This window comes from Haemaphysalis longicornis, unplaced genomic scaffold (assembly GCF_048455015.1).
Source record: "Haemaphysalis longicornis isolate Haplotype H1 unplaced genomic scaffold, Haemaphysalis longicornis Haplotype H1 scaffold_9, whole genome shotgun sequence".
Taxonomy (NCBI): domain Eukaryota; kingdom Metazoa; phylum Arthropoda; class Arachnida; order Ixodida; family Ixodidae; genus Haemaphysalis; species Haemaphysalis longicornis.
The window spans coordinates 74117248-74129303 of record NW_027526460.1 but is presented as its reverse complement, the minus strand read 5'-3'; the positions used below and the strand labels follow the sequence as shown (position 1 = coordinate 74129303).

Genomic DNA, 12056 nt, shown 5'->3' with positions numbered 1-12056 from the left:
TCGCGGGGGCTTCGCGCGCGCGTGCGCGAGCACAGGGAGAGGTCTTAATTCCGAACGCGTTTGAAATTGCTCTCTCTCTCTCTCTCCAACGTTTGCGCCGGTCGGCAGGCACCCAGCGGGATTCGCGGCGCACGTAGGGGGCCCAGGTCGCAGCCTTGAGGAACAACCACCGCAAGCAAGACGATGCCGGAGATTTACGAGTCGACGCCGCGCTGCCGCATTGACCAATTTGGGGGTCTCGGCGAGGTAGCGTTGCGGGGGAGAAGCGGAGGAACAAGAGGACGCCAAGGAGTGTATCTCGGTGGAAAAATGGGTGAGAGAGAACAGAGCGGAAGGGTGTCCGCGTAAGGGTCACACGACGCCTGGCGAACGCGTTCCTCGCAACGGGGGACAGGGGACACAGCCGGCCCACGCACGTGGAGGCGCGCTGTCGAAAGAAGTTCGCGGCGGCCGAACGGCGAAAGGGTGTGAAGAAGTGAGACGTCTTTATAAATGTCCCCGGCGTGATTCGAATCTCGCCTCCGTGGGCCGCGCCGCGGCGGGAAGCTGTGCCGCTCGCACGCGGTCGCTGATGGAACCCGGTCGTCGCGCTAAGCCCACGGGAAATCGGCGGCGGCCCGGTGGGCGCGATGCAGGGTAACTTTGTGAATCAGACTCCCTGGACCGGCCCCGGCTTGACCGTGCCCTGGCTCGGATTCTTCCGGCACGTAAACACGCCTTATTTAGAGCGCCGGCGGTTGTTTTCTTCGCCGTCGTTTTTCGGGGCTCGCCGCCCACGTTCGCGACGCGTGGGACGATGATGAGGCGAGACAAACTGCACAAATGCGCGGGTCTGACTACAGGGGAGCGCGTGCGGCTCTTGCTGTGCCGCTGTTGTGTGTCCGGGTTTCCATTTGCGAGCGCCTCGTTGTTACACGGAGCGTAAACAGGTTAACATCGGAAGGGGTCTTCAGAAGGCGGTGCTAGCTGTAAAAAGCGCCTGTCATTTAACCACGTTAGATGTTGGTGTGAAATGACAGGGCGGTTTTTAATTTCACACCAACATCTAACGTGCATGGTTAAATGGCATATGCGTGAAATCACACGAAACACTCCGGTGTCGTTAGAGGAGACTACACATTTTGCGTGACACCCTTCCATATCCTCGAGCAATTACACTTGTAATTGTGGATTGCACATCCTGCAGGTGTGGAGGGCTGCCTGGTCCGGCATAAACATCCTTTAATAGTCAGACCAGCCTATGTGGGTGCGACATTACTGCGGAGGCCTTATATAACAAACATAGGACACCCTCTCTAGGACAAGATTTCTCAACCCTGGCAGAGGCCTTTGTCATTTAGGGGACATAGAGGTGATGACGAAGAAGAAGAAGAAGAAGAAGAAGAAGAAGAAGAAGAAGAGGAAGAAGAAGAAGAGGGAGAGGGAGAGGGAGAGAAAGAAGAAGGAGGAGGGGAGGGAGACGAGGAAGAAGAGGAAGCAGAAGAAGAGGAAGAGGAAGCAAAAGAAGAAGAAGGAGGAGGAGGATGAGGAGGAAGAGGAGGAGGAGGAGGAAGAAGAAGAACAAGAACAAGAACAAGAACAAGAACAAGAAAAAGAACAAGAAAAAGAACAAGAAAAAGAACAAGAAAAAGAACAAGAAAAAGAACAAGAAAAAGAACAAGAAAAAGAAAAAGAACAAGAAAAAGAACAAGAAAAAGAAAAAGAAAAAGAAAAAGAAAAAGAAAAAGAAAAAGAAAAAGAAAAAGAGAAAGAGAAAGAGAAAGAGAAAGAGAAAGAGAAAGAGAAAGAGAAAGAGAAAGAGAAAGAGAAAGAGAAAGAAAAAGAGAAAGAAAAAGAGAAAGAAAAAGAGAAAGAAAAAGAAAAAGAAAAAGAAAAAGAAAAAGAAAAAGAAAAAGAAAAAGAAAAAGAAAAAGAAAAAGAAAAAGAAAAAGAAAAAGAAAAAGAAAAAGAAAAAGAAAAAGAAAAAGAAAAAGAACAAGAAGAATAAGAAATAAAAATAATAACCACTCATTGAGGCTCAATGTGAGTGACTACCGGCAAGAAGACAATGCACCACAGCCAGCCTCAGAAGACAAAGTCGGGTCACGCCTGTAAATGGTATGCTAAACCCACTTGGAGGCAGCGTCCGCAAAAATATGAAAGCAGTTCAAGTAAATAGAGCAGGAAAGCAAGCGCTGTTCCAATGTGCCGCCGATATTGCTCTGATAAAACGCTTTTTGTCCTTGTTCAGTATTAAACGCCAGTGACATTTGCTTTGCTTCCAAATGAGAAAATCTGTGAGATGGTTTCATTCCTCTGGCAAATGTAGATATCAAAAACGGTACTGATTTCCCGGGCTGTCAAAAGCGAAACAGAAACAGCAAGGCCGAAAAAGTAGCTTCGAAACGTTCTCAACAACATACTCCAGAAAATAAACGAAAACGAAGTCTGCCCCCCTCACGCGCACCCCGTAATTCCCCGGGAACGTACAAATGACGCTTTTTTCGGTAGTCTTATACGCTCCGGTGGGCTGTCAGCGTTCCCCTAAAACCGCCAAAACTTTATATGGGAGCCCTTCACGGCAGGCTGGCTGTTGACAACCCGACAATCTCATTGCCGTTCCGTTTCTACAACACCTGTTACCACTCGTTCCACTAGCTAGTACCAAGGCCTCGGCGCCTGTGCATACACACAGGGGAGAGAGCGAGAAGTGAGGACATTTTGTCGCTCGTGTAGTCACACAGCGGAAAAGAGATGTGTTTTCCGTTCTTGTGTAAACACGCTTGAGATAGAGGCGGAGATTTCGGCTCTGGTCTATCAACACGGGAGAGAGAGAGAGAGAGAGAGAGAGGAGTATTCGGGCCCTTGTGCACACACTCACACAGGTGAGACGGGCGGCTGGTGGTACACCACCGCCAACAAACGGGGCGGCCGCATGGGAGCGGCCAGCAGCATCCTGCTCGGGTATATGCCGGACGATGGGTGAAGGAACTCGTAAACGCCGTGCGCGCCGTATCAGCGCGTCGCATCGTATCTCCGGCGACGGCGCATGCAGCACACCGCTGGCCTCCTGACACTGGCCATGCGCGGCGGCGGGCTGCACACAGCAGTCCGGCATCGCCAAGGAAAAGCCGTGGTCGTCGGCGGCGGCGGCGGCACGCGGGAAAGCGAGGCAGCCCCCCCTGGGCTGCCCGGGCTTCCTTTTCAGCGCTTTCCCACCGGCGCAAGATTTATGAGACCGGCTGTCAATCGCAACAGGTTTTCCCGATCGGCGCCCGCTCAGCCGCCGCTGCCTGCCCCGGCTGCTGCTGCTGCCCTCCGCGATCGCGTATACTTGCAGGCGACCACCGCCTTGACTGCGTGCGTTCAGGGCAGACGGCGCGGCATCGCACCTTCCACGTGTCAACTGGCGCTTACACTGCGGGAACTGCGCACAATAGAGGTGTTTGTTGCTTCCGCGGGCAGGGACCGCGTGCAGTCGTCCACCGTCTTAGCTGGAGCAACGTCTTACCCCCTTATCGTCTCCTCCTGCCTTAGCGTAAAGCAATGCAATAACCACTGCTCAATTTCTTTGACGTTTAAGGGTGCACTTAGGCCTTCCACGTACGTTTCATCAATTTTTAAGAGGAATTTTTAAAATATTCTACCTTAAATTCGAATCTGATGTTCCAGCTAAGGGTGTGAACGACCGCACCAAATCAGGCCTTGGGTAGCTACTTCTGTTTATATACAATGTGCACACGTGCTTCTATTCATACGTGTCACCAGCGCAGCGAAGATATTACTACATGGAGGACACGTCTTATTTGGGGTGGGAATACTGCCACGTTTGCATAAAGGTTTCATGGTTGCATCAATAAAATGTCCTTTTGAATTGCCGGTGAAACGATATTGGTGGTGATTAAGGTGCATTGAATGTTCTATATCTTAAGATTAGGCGCCAGTCAGATCTTGGTGTCAGGTGTGTGCATATCTTGCTTTCTTGAGCAGTAAAGTTTCCAAGAAGTGCTCGCACGTACAATTTCAACCAGAGCTTCCACTTTTGTTTTGAGAAAACAGATAAAGCTTTTTGGTAATGATAGTCTCTTATGTTTCGAAGGAAGCAAGGGAAATGGGAACAGGAAGTCAGCCAAGACAAGCGAAAGAGCCAGCTTTAATTCGCTGTCAATTCACTCACAAATGTATGCCATCTCAGCGTTCGGTTCGAAAACAAGTTGCCCTTGCTAATCCTAATTTAATCTGAAGATTTACCGACGTACATATTGAGTTCCGTGCGAGAAGAACGGACACCTTGTGACCTACTTAGTAATTTATGCCAGCCTTTTGCTGCGCTCTGTACCAAAGACATAGGACGAAATTGCGGTGTGTATAATCAATAATCGTAAATATGGACAGCATTTTTTTTACCATCGGCTTGGCTAGATTAAAAGTGATGTTGCAACCAGCAGACTCGTATTAAGTATCAAGTGCACGCGTAGAGTTTATGCAGCAAATCTTGCTTGTTTTACCGAAAATTCAGTCGAAAATATCTTTGTTGAAATAACTTTAGCTCGTTGTACGGCGAGAATAAAAAAGGAACCTAAGGGCTTATTCAGACAGGGTCATTAACTACCACGATGACGTCACATCTGTCTTTCTAAAATGTCTTAATACTCTGTACCCGTCTCCAAAATATTGATTTTTATTTTCACCTAGTTTATAGTGGATAGATATGGTGGATGGTGGATTCTTCGTTCCCGCACATCTTATGTCGGTGAAAGGAGACCGAGTCCTGGTAAAGCCCTCGTTGCTGGCATGACAATGCGTCGCCACAGTTGATGTCGCCGAATCAACGACTAGCGTGGTGCAATGCGAAGCGCACTGTCTAACGCAGGGTGTATCTTCGTGAGAAAGAAATCGACTTAAATCGGCCGAAACTACTCTGAAGATGTCCTAATTATTTCTAACTTTAAGCTTATGAAGTAATTAGACACTATTCATTACTCACTTCAGTGTCCCTTCAAAAGTAGTCACTCAGTTCAATGTGGTTTCTTGATTAAAGTGGGGAAAGTGAGCGCTCGTGTTGTTTCGTTCTTCCTTTTCGGCTTGGTTGTTCTGCGCTGTAAACGCTCGTCCATTCAGATGTTCTTTTCAGATTACGTTCGATTCCCGAGAGAATGACAGCTACACTGTAATGGCTGATTGTTGTATTGTCAGGAATTTCTTGACACAGATTCTAAATGTCTGTAATAGAATACCATGCGTACAACCGAGACAGTGGGCAAAGCAATGAAACGACGGTGAGAAACAAGATAGTGAGCTGACAAGCGGCCGGAGCCTGCTGAACGCACGCCCGCACGCACAGACGCACACACACACACACACACACACACAATATTCGCTTTGACACACGACCAGCGATTTTCCCCTTCCTGAGCAGACCAAGCGAAAACAAGATACATTTGCCAGTTATATACCCTGTTTTTACTTTACGATTGTTTTAAGAAGCGCAGAATGAACATTTTACATTTGTTGCTTTCAGCAGCATTCCATGCTCGCGTGTCGTCATCTCCTGCACTTAACTCGCATGTTAATTGATCTGCATACCTTCTTTAACGTTCTCGGTAAACAAACTGACCTTGCTGTAACCGAGCGGTTAATTCAAGCACGTATACATTTAAGCTAATCACTTGGCGTTAAAGTCATATTTCCAGTAGTTTTGCCCAAAGGGGCAGATATTGCTTTTCTCCTTCGTACAGCAGCAGCGACTCTCTAGAGAACCGTCTGTCCTTGGCCATTAAAAGTGCATAGCTTTCTCTTGCCTAGGCAGTTTTGGCACCGTCACTCAGCTTAGTCGACCTCTATGTCTTGGCCATCTCCCGCCTAACGGTGAATTTTTCAAGGTCCCGTCTGCAGACGCTCCCCGCCGGCTTTTCGATTGATTGTAGGGTTTAACGCGCCGACGCAACGTAGGCGATGAGGCGCGCCGTAGTGGAGGGCTCCGGATTAATTTTGACCACCTGGGGATCTTTAACGTGCGCCGAAATCTCGAACACACGGGCGTTTTTGCTTTTCGCCTCCATCAGAAAAGCGGCCGCCGCGGCCGGGAATTGAACCCGCGACCTCGTGCTCAGCAGCGCAACGCCTTAGCCACTGAGCCACCGCGGCGGGTCCCCCGCCGGCTTTTCCTGGCAACCCTTGCCGCAGCTGATTATCGTTCCACGAAGTAGCCACTGTCGTCACCTTCGCTGCCTTCCTTTTTATCTCGCGCTGTGTGTCTTATTTCGCGCCTAATCTTCCCCCGGCGTGCCGATCGCGACCCTGGGGCGTAATTAACCGGTGATGTGCTGCGCCACGCCATCTGGCGGCGTTGTCTCGAAGGCCTTGCACAACAACCTCGCGAAACTGCTGTTGGCAGCGCGTTTACCAGTGCTCGTAAGAAGCGCGCGCATCGTGCTCTCTGGCTCGTCTATATACGTTGTCGTGTTTTCGCGCGTGCTCCGGCTTTCGTTTACATTGCAAAGCGATCAGCTTTCTTGCCACACATGGGACGCCTCCCTCCCGAGATTCCGGTGCTCTCCTGCCGCCCCCCGGTTTCTTTATTGTTCATCGCTGACAAGCGTACATCCATCCCAGAAGGCGAAGCTGCCGCGTGGGCTTCAAGGAGGCGAAACCGTTTCGAGCGCCGCTTCTTCGCGTCGGTGAAGAAACGGGGCTTCTTCGTTCTTCTGTATGCGCCGCTTGGATTCCTTGGGTCACGTCCGACCCCCAAGCGGGAGACCCCGTCTCTGTTGCGCAACGTTAGCGAACATTCGTTCGAGTCCAGCTGGACGTAGAGCCGCGTACCGCGCGCTGTCTTCGAGTTTTCCGCCCTCGGGGTGCACCAGATGGTGTTCGGGGCCGCCAAATCATTGGCGCCTTTCTGGCGTCGCGAATGAGGAAAAAGAAAACGGCGCCCGGAATAAATGAGCACGAACGAGGCGGCACCATACGTCTGGCTTGCACATTCTGTCGTTGCCTCACAAGTTCCGTGCAGTGCGGCGGAGGCTAGAATCGCCGTTGGATGACCAGGAGGACCTGCAGTTATGGTGAACACAAGCTAGTTCTCTTTTTCCAATTCCCACACTCGGCTTCTTTTAAACCCATATTCGCTTGCCTGCTGGGCAGGACACGTGGTAGCGTTACCTTTTAGGCAGAAGAACGTAGTTTGCGAGGAATTCGCGTATAGGACACGAGATTGCCTTGGGGACAGGCGGCCCGGACGTTCTACGGACAAGGACACCCTGACCGCACTGCACGGAAGCACAGAGAAGATGCATGATATTGCGGGCCACGGCCAGACATATACATCATGCTCCGAGGCTTCAAGGTCGAGGCACGCATCTGAGGGCTCGGTACGGGCCACGACAATAAGCGCTGGTCAGTGCTTCGGCGGTCATGTGCCAGATGTCCGGCGCTGTTGAAACTGGTTGTGGTTCGGTCGGCAGCCGTATTTCTCCATCGTTATTCCTGGCGGAAAGCGACGTGGACTCTCTGTTGGAACGAGCAGCACGTTATCGCCGGAATGGCACTCTCTGTGTGCGATAAGTGATTTAGTGAGACGCACGTGCCAAATAGGCACAGTCGTCTGTCGTTGCGGGGAACGGTTTCGGAAGGTCGAAAACCGCGGTCGTAAACATCGTTGTGACGGACATTCTTATCGTTCATGATTGGTTATGTAAATGGAATCATTCCGTGCAGTGACATTTGTGTTCAGTTTCTCTACTCTGTAAAGGAGTACAGGAGGCAAAAAACTGTCACATATGCGTTGAAAATAATACATGAAGAGGTTGAAAAACCTCAATTCCCGTCCACACAGCCAGAAGTAAAGAATATATAGGTGCAGTGAACTAAAGCGAACTATTTTGGGCATAAGGGGACCTCATAAAAGGCAATAAAAACACCAACGAAAATATTTTGCTGAAAAAAAGTTTCAGCTCCCATCGGCGAGCTTTGTTCAGAATAAATCGTCAATACGCGTGGGGGGGGGGGGGGGGGGGTAGCCGGACTTTGCCCCGGTGTATGCGTTCTGAAGGGTATGCGCCAACTTAGTCGGAGGCTGTGCTCCAGTGCCATTTATAAAAAGTTCGCCCGCCTCAAACATTAATCCACGAGTTCTGCTTCACACTTGCCCACCCATTTATGATAATCACCCTCACAATCACATTTCCGCTTTGCCCCGGGACTCGCTGCCCGGCTTACCATGGCAAGCACTTAAAACGCGATGTAAGTAGGTGCTCCGAGACTTCAGGCAACACGTGTATTCGTTCCTTTCGAAATGCTGCAAGGCACAATTACTAATGTGTTATTCACTCAGGCATTCCAAATGGAAATGTTAATGTGTTGAGCCATCGCTGTCACCTCTTCAAACACAGTGTCAGTGTGGAATGTCCGGCGGCTGAGCCTGACTTACACCTCAAATTATCTGGCCAAGAGGCTGCAGGTGTCTGGATACACATCTAACCTGTTGCACAACACCAGGAATAATAGAGAAGTTGCACGAAAACAACTTCTTCTTTAGATTGTTAGTACAGGAACTTAACAGGAATGGAAGTAATGTTAGAATGGAATGGAAGTAGAATGGAATGGAATGGAATGGAATGGAAGTAAGAATGGAATGGAATGTTGGCATCACTAACACGGCTGTCAAAATTTAGTTATGAATGTCAAGACGACTTTATCAATGAGAAACTCTCCATACGGAGAAAAATACGCGAGTGACCTCATTCTGCGAACCGTTTCAGGAAGAGAGACCCAGGCAGGTCGCCGAAGCATCAAAAGCAACCTACGTACGCGCGCAAAGAAAATGAGAATCCGCAAAAGAAAGGTAACACGGGGTAGCAGCCTGCCGTTGTTTCGGTTTGCTCCCATTGGCGCGCGAATCGACGCCCGGGCAGGCAAGGGGCAGCCAAGCGGCAGCGCAAGCGGCACGGCACCATACGAAAAGACCAGGAGCACAAAGCGAGCACAGAAGAAAAGCCGTTCCCAGTAATGGAGCCGATGCGGTCGAATTAATATTGACACGCGAATCTTCTCTTCTCCCGCGGTGGTCGACCGGCGGTCCACCGCTCTGTTACGCGGCCTCCTCCGAGAGTAGAGAAAGGGTGGAGGGAGGCGCGAGCACACAACAGGCTGCTCGTGCTCCACTCCTGGAATTCACCGCAGCGCTGCCCTATTATTTCCGCAAACCAACGACCGTGCTGCTTTCCCTTTTCTTCGGCCCACCGTCTCTCACTTTCTTTCTGTGAGGGTTGGCCGCCTCTTCTTGTATCTTGCGGGCTCACTGTGTTATCCTCTGTTTGCCCTCTCATTGTGTGCGCTTCGATTGGGTTCGCGGCCGCACGCGAGTCTTTTCCCGCAATTTTTTTTTTCGTGCCCCTCCGGGAAAGAACCCGGAGCAGCCCATAGTTCGCGATCGGCAGGGCGAATTGCTATAGCTGCGCCACCGCCTTCGCCGGCGTGGCATACTGGGTGGTTCTTGTTCGGTTGGCCGGCTCTCGACTACCCCCTCACCTCCAAGCTCTGAGAAGGCCTTTGCACTTCACAATTTCCCGTATTCTTCCGTCCGGCATGCTGCCCGAATGGTCCTTCTGATTAAAACGATACTTCATTGTAGCCCTTTTGAAAGGGCACTTGTTCGATGTCGATTTCAGTGTTGAAAGAGCTGTCAGGTCTGCGTTCGTTTAGAAGGTGATGTCTGCGCCGTGTCTTGGAGAGCGAAGTCTGCTATTCCGGTGCTGCTGGTTTACCCGCCCGAGAACGACGGCCAGGCCATACGCAGCGAACCGCGAGGGCAATTGCGGTTCTTCTCACGCCGGTGGCAAGTTGAACTCCAGCGCGGTTCTGCGCTCTCTCTACGCCAATAGTGCCACAGAGACTGACAAAACCTGCTACCCCTTGACCAGCTCTCTTTTTCTCGCCGCCGGTGATAACTGTCTTACAGTCTTATTGGTGACGCTCATCGAGCACAGCCAATGAGAAGTCCTGATCAGCTCTAATACGGACCGAGTCCTTAGGCTTTGGGGAGTGTCAGGTTTGTCCCTCTCTCCCTTAAGGCTGCAGGGGCTAGATTACATGGTGGTGAACATCGGAAGGTGAGAGAGGGAACTTTTTACGATTGGTCCTTGCGTTGCGCGTCCCAATTTTCGTTCTCACGTTCCGGTAGGTGAATTCTATAGCATTTTGTTTTGTCATCAGTACATTTGGCTAACTTTTCCGTCTCGAACACAGCGGCCGATGTCAAGCACGGTGGTGTCACGCGTTGCTTGAAGCCCTTTGATTCTACTCTGTTGTGTACGGCCCACGTGGGCTCATTTTCCAAAGAAAAAGAAAGTTATGGTACCCCGAAAGGCAGGCATGCTCGTCGTCGAAGGCTTCTTTTTTGTGAAGCTTTCTTCAAAACAGGGCCTGTCGCATGCAACTGTAGAGTTTGCGAAATAGTACAGCGCAGTCAGTGCTGCGAACAATGATTGGCACTTGTGGGCCAATCTTAGCTTCGAATACACGCACTTAAGAGCTTATGTAAAAGCTCCGTGAATATGGGCGAAATCAAAGCGCACGCATGACGAACCACATAAGTTCCTGAAAGATCGCCAAGCAATATCTCTACATTTAAAAATCTAAAGATAAGCGTACAATTAGTACGCTGTTATCTGAATAACTAAGCAGATGATGTTTTTTGCAACCGCCTTAGTCTCCACCACTTTTAGCTCGGTTTTACGGATACGTACATAAATAAACCATGTCAAATTTGCGTATTTTGTTGCAAGAGTTGTAGGCCGTAGGGCGTACGAGCTATGTTGCAGTTAAATATCTAATGAGACGACCCATAAATTGCACGGCGCTGGCGTACACGCAATCAGCTTTTGTAGGTGTCGTCGGTTGAGCTTCGTGAACACTCAGTCCTGAAAATACCGTACAGGGATGGGCGATGTCTTCAGGGGCGGCATTGAAAGCCCCCTAGCGACACGTTCGAAAATAAGGTGTGGGATCATCCGGCCGGCTACCCATTTTCTGCAGCTACATGCCCCGTTCAAGGCAGAAATACCCGGTTTGTGTGCATCTTGAATTAATATCTACTTGGGTAGGTACAGTGTTTGCAAAGAAAGAAAAAAAAAAAGGAACGTTTAACAACGGAGTTGTTTAAGCTTGAGCTTGGTCCGGTGGCATTAGAAAAAGATGCAAAGAAAAAAAAACTCCGCTGCCTGTAAAGAGTGCACCACCGCAAATAGAGTATTATAACAGTGAAGCCGGCTCTGGCGCCTGCTCGAGTGTGAGCCCAAAGCGCATATGCGCATGCGCACCCCTTACTATACTATTTTAAACGTGATAGTCTTTTTCGAGCTGCGAAAACGACATAAAATGGCGCAGCTTGCACTAGTAGTGCAAGGCTGGAAAAACAGTGGAGCCGAGGGTTGACCCACCTTCTTCCCCCCTGGGATCCGCTGTCAGTGTGGGGGATCGACCGAAACTGCCTTGTAAAATCCGGCTAAACTTGGCCTCATCCCTCAACACTTACTCTAGCCTAGCAAGAACACCGCAAAACCTAACAATACTTAGCAAAGCCTAGCAAAACCTAGTAAAACTTAGCAAAACCGGAAGAAGCTGGGTTGACTGTCAGCTCCGCTGTTTCTCCCACCTTGCACCACTAGTGCAAGCTGTGTCAGTTTTTTTTAAGCACTTCAGTCGACTTCAGGGCCCCTTGTAGAGAAACTGTGACAATGTTTCAGTAAAATCGACGGTTGGGCTAGTTCGTGTTGATACATCGCTAAGTAGCGCTGGAGACAGGGACAAAGTAGCGCCGTCGTGTGTATCTCTTCGTCCTGTCTAAAGCGCTACTTAAAGATGAACCAAGGCTGAAGAAAAATGTCGCCTCGATCTGTTCCAGGAACATCAGAAACAAAAGATCCTAACAGACGGCGCGCAAGCAGTGCGAACGGGGGAAAAAAATTTAATCCAATTTACATTCATCATGGGAGGGGAGAGAGGGGAAGGAAACGGCATTACGGGTGGAAGGGTAGGGTGGAGAGTGTTTACGCTGCCCGGGCGCCGGAAGGTTA

General features: G+C 50.0%; 1 protein-coding gene across 3 annotated transcripts in view; it reads left to right on the top strand.

Annotated features, from left to right (window-relative positions):
- The window catches only part of LOC144151564 (neprilysin-4-like), a 474218-nt gene that overhangs the window by 255727 nt on the left and 206435 nt on the right, over positions 1-12056 (top strand). The window lies entirely within an intron of this gene.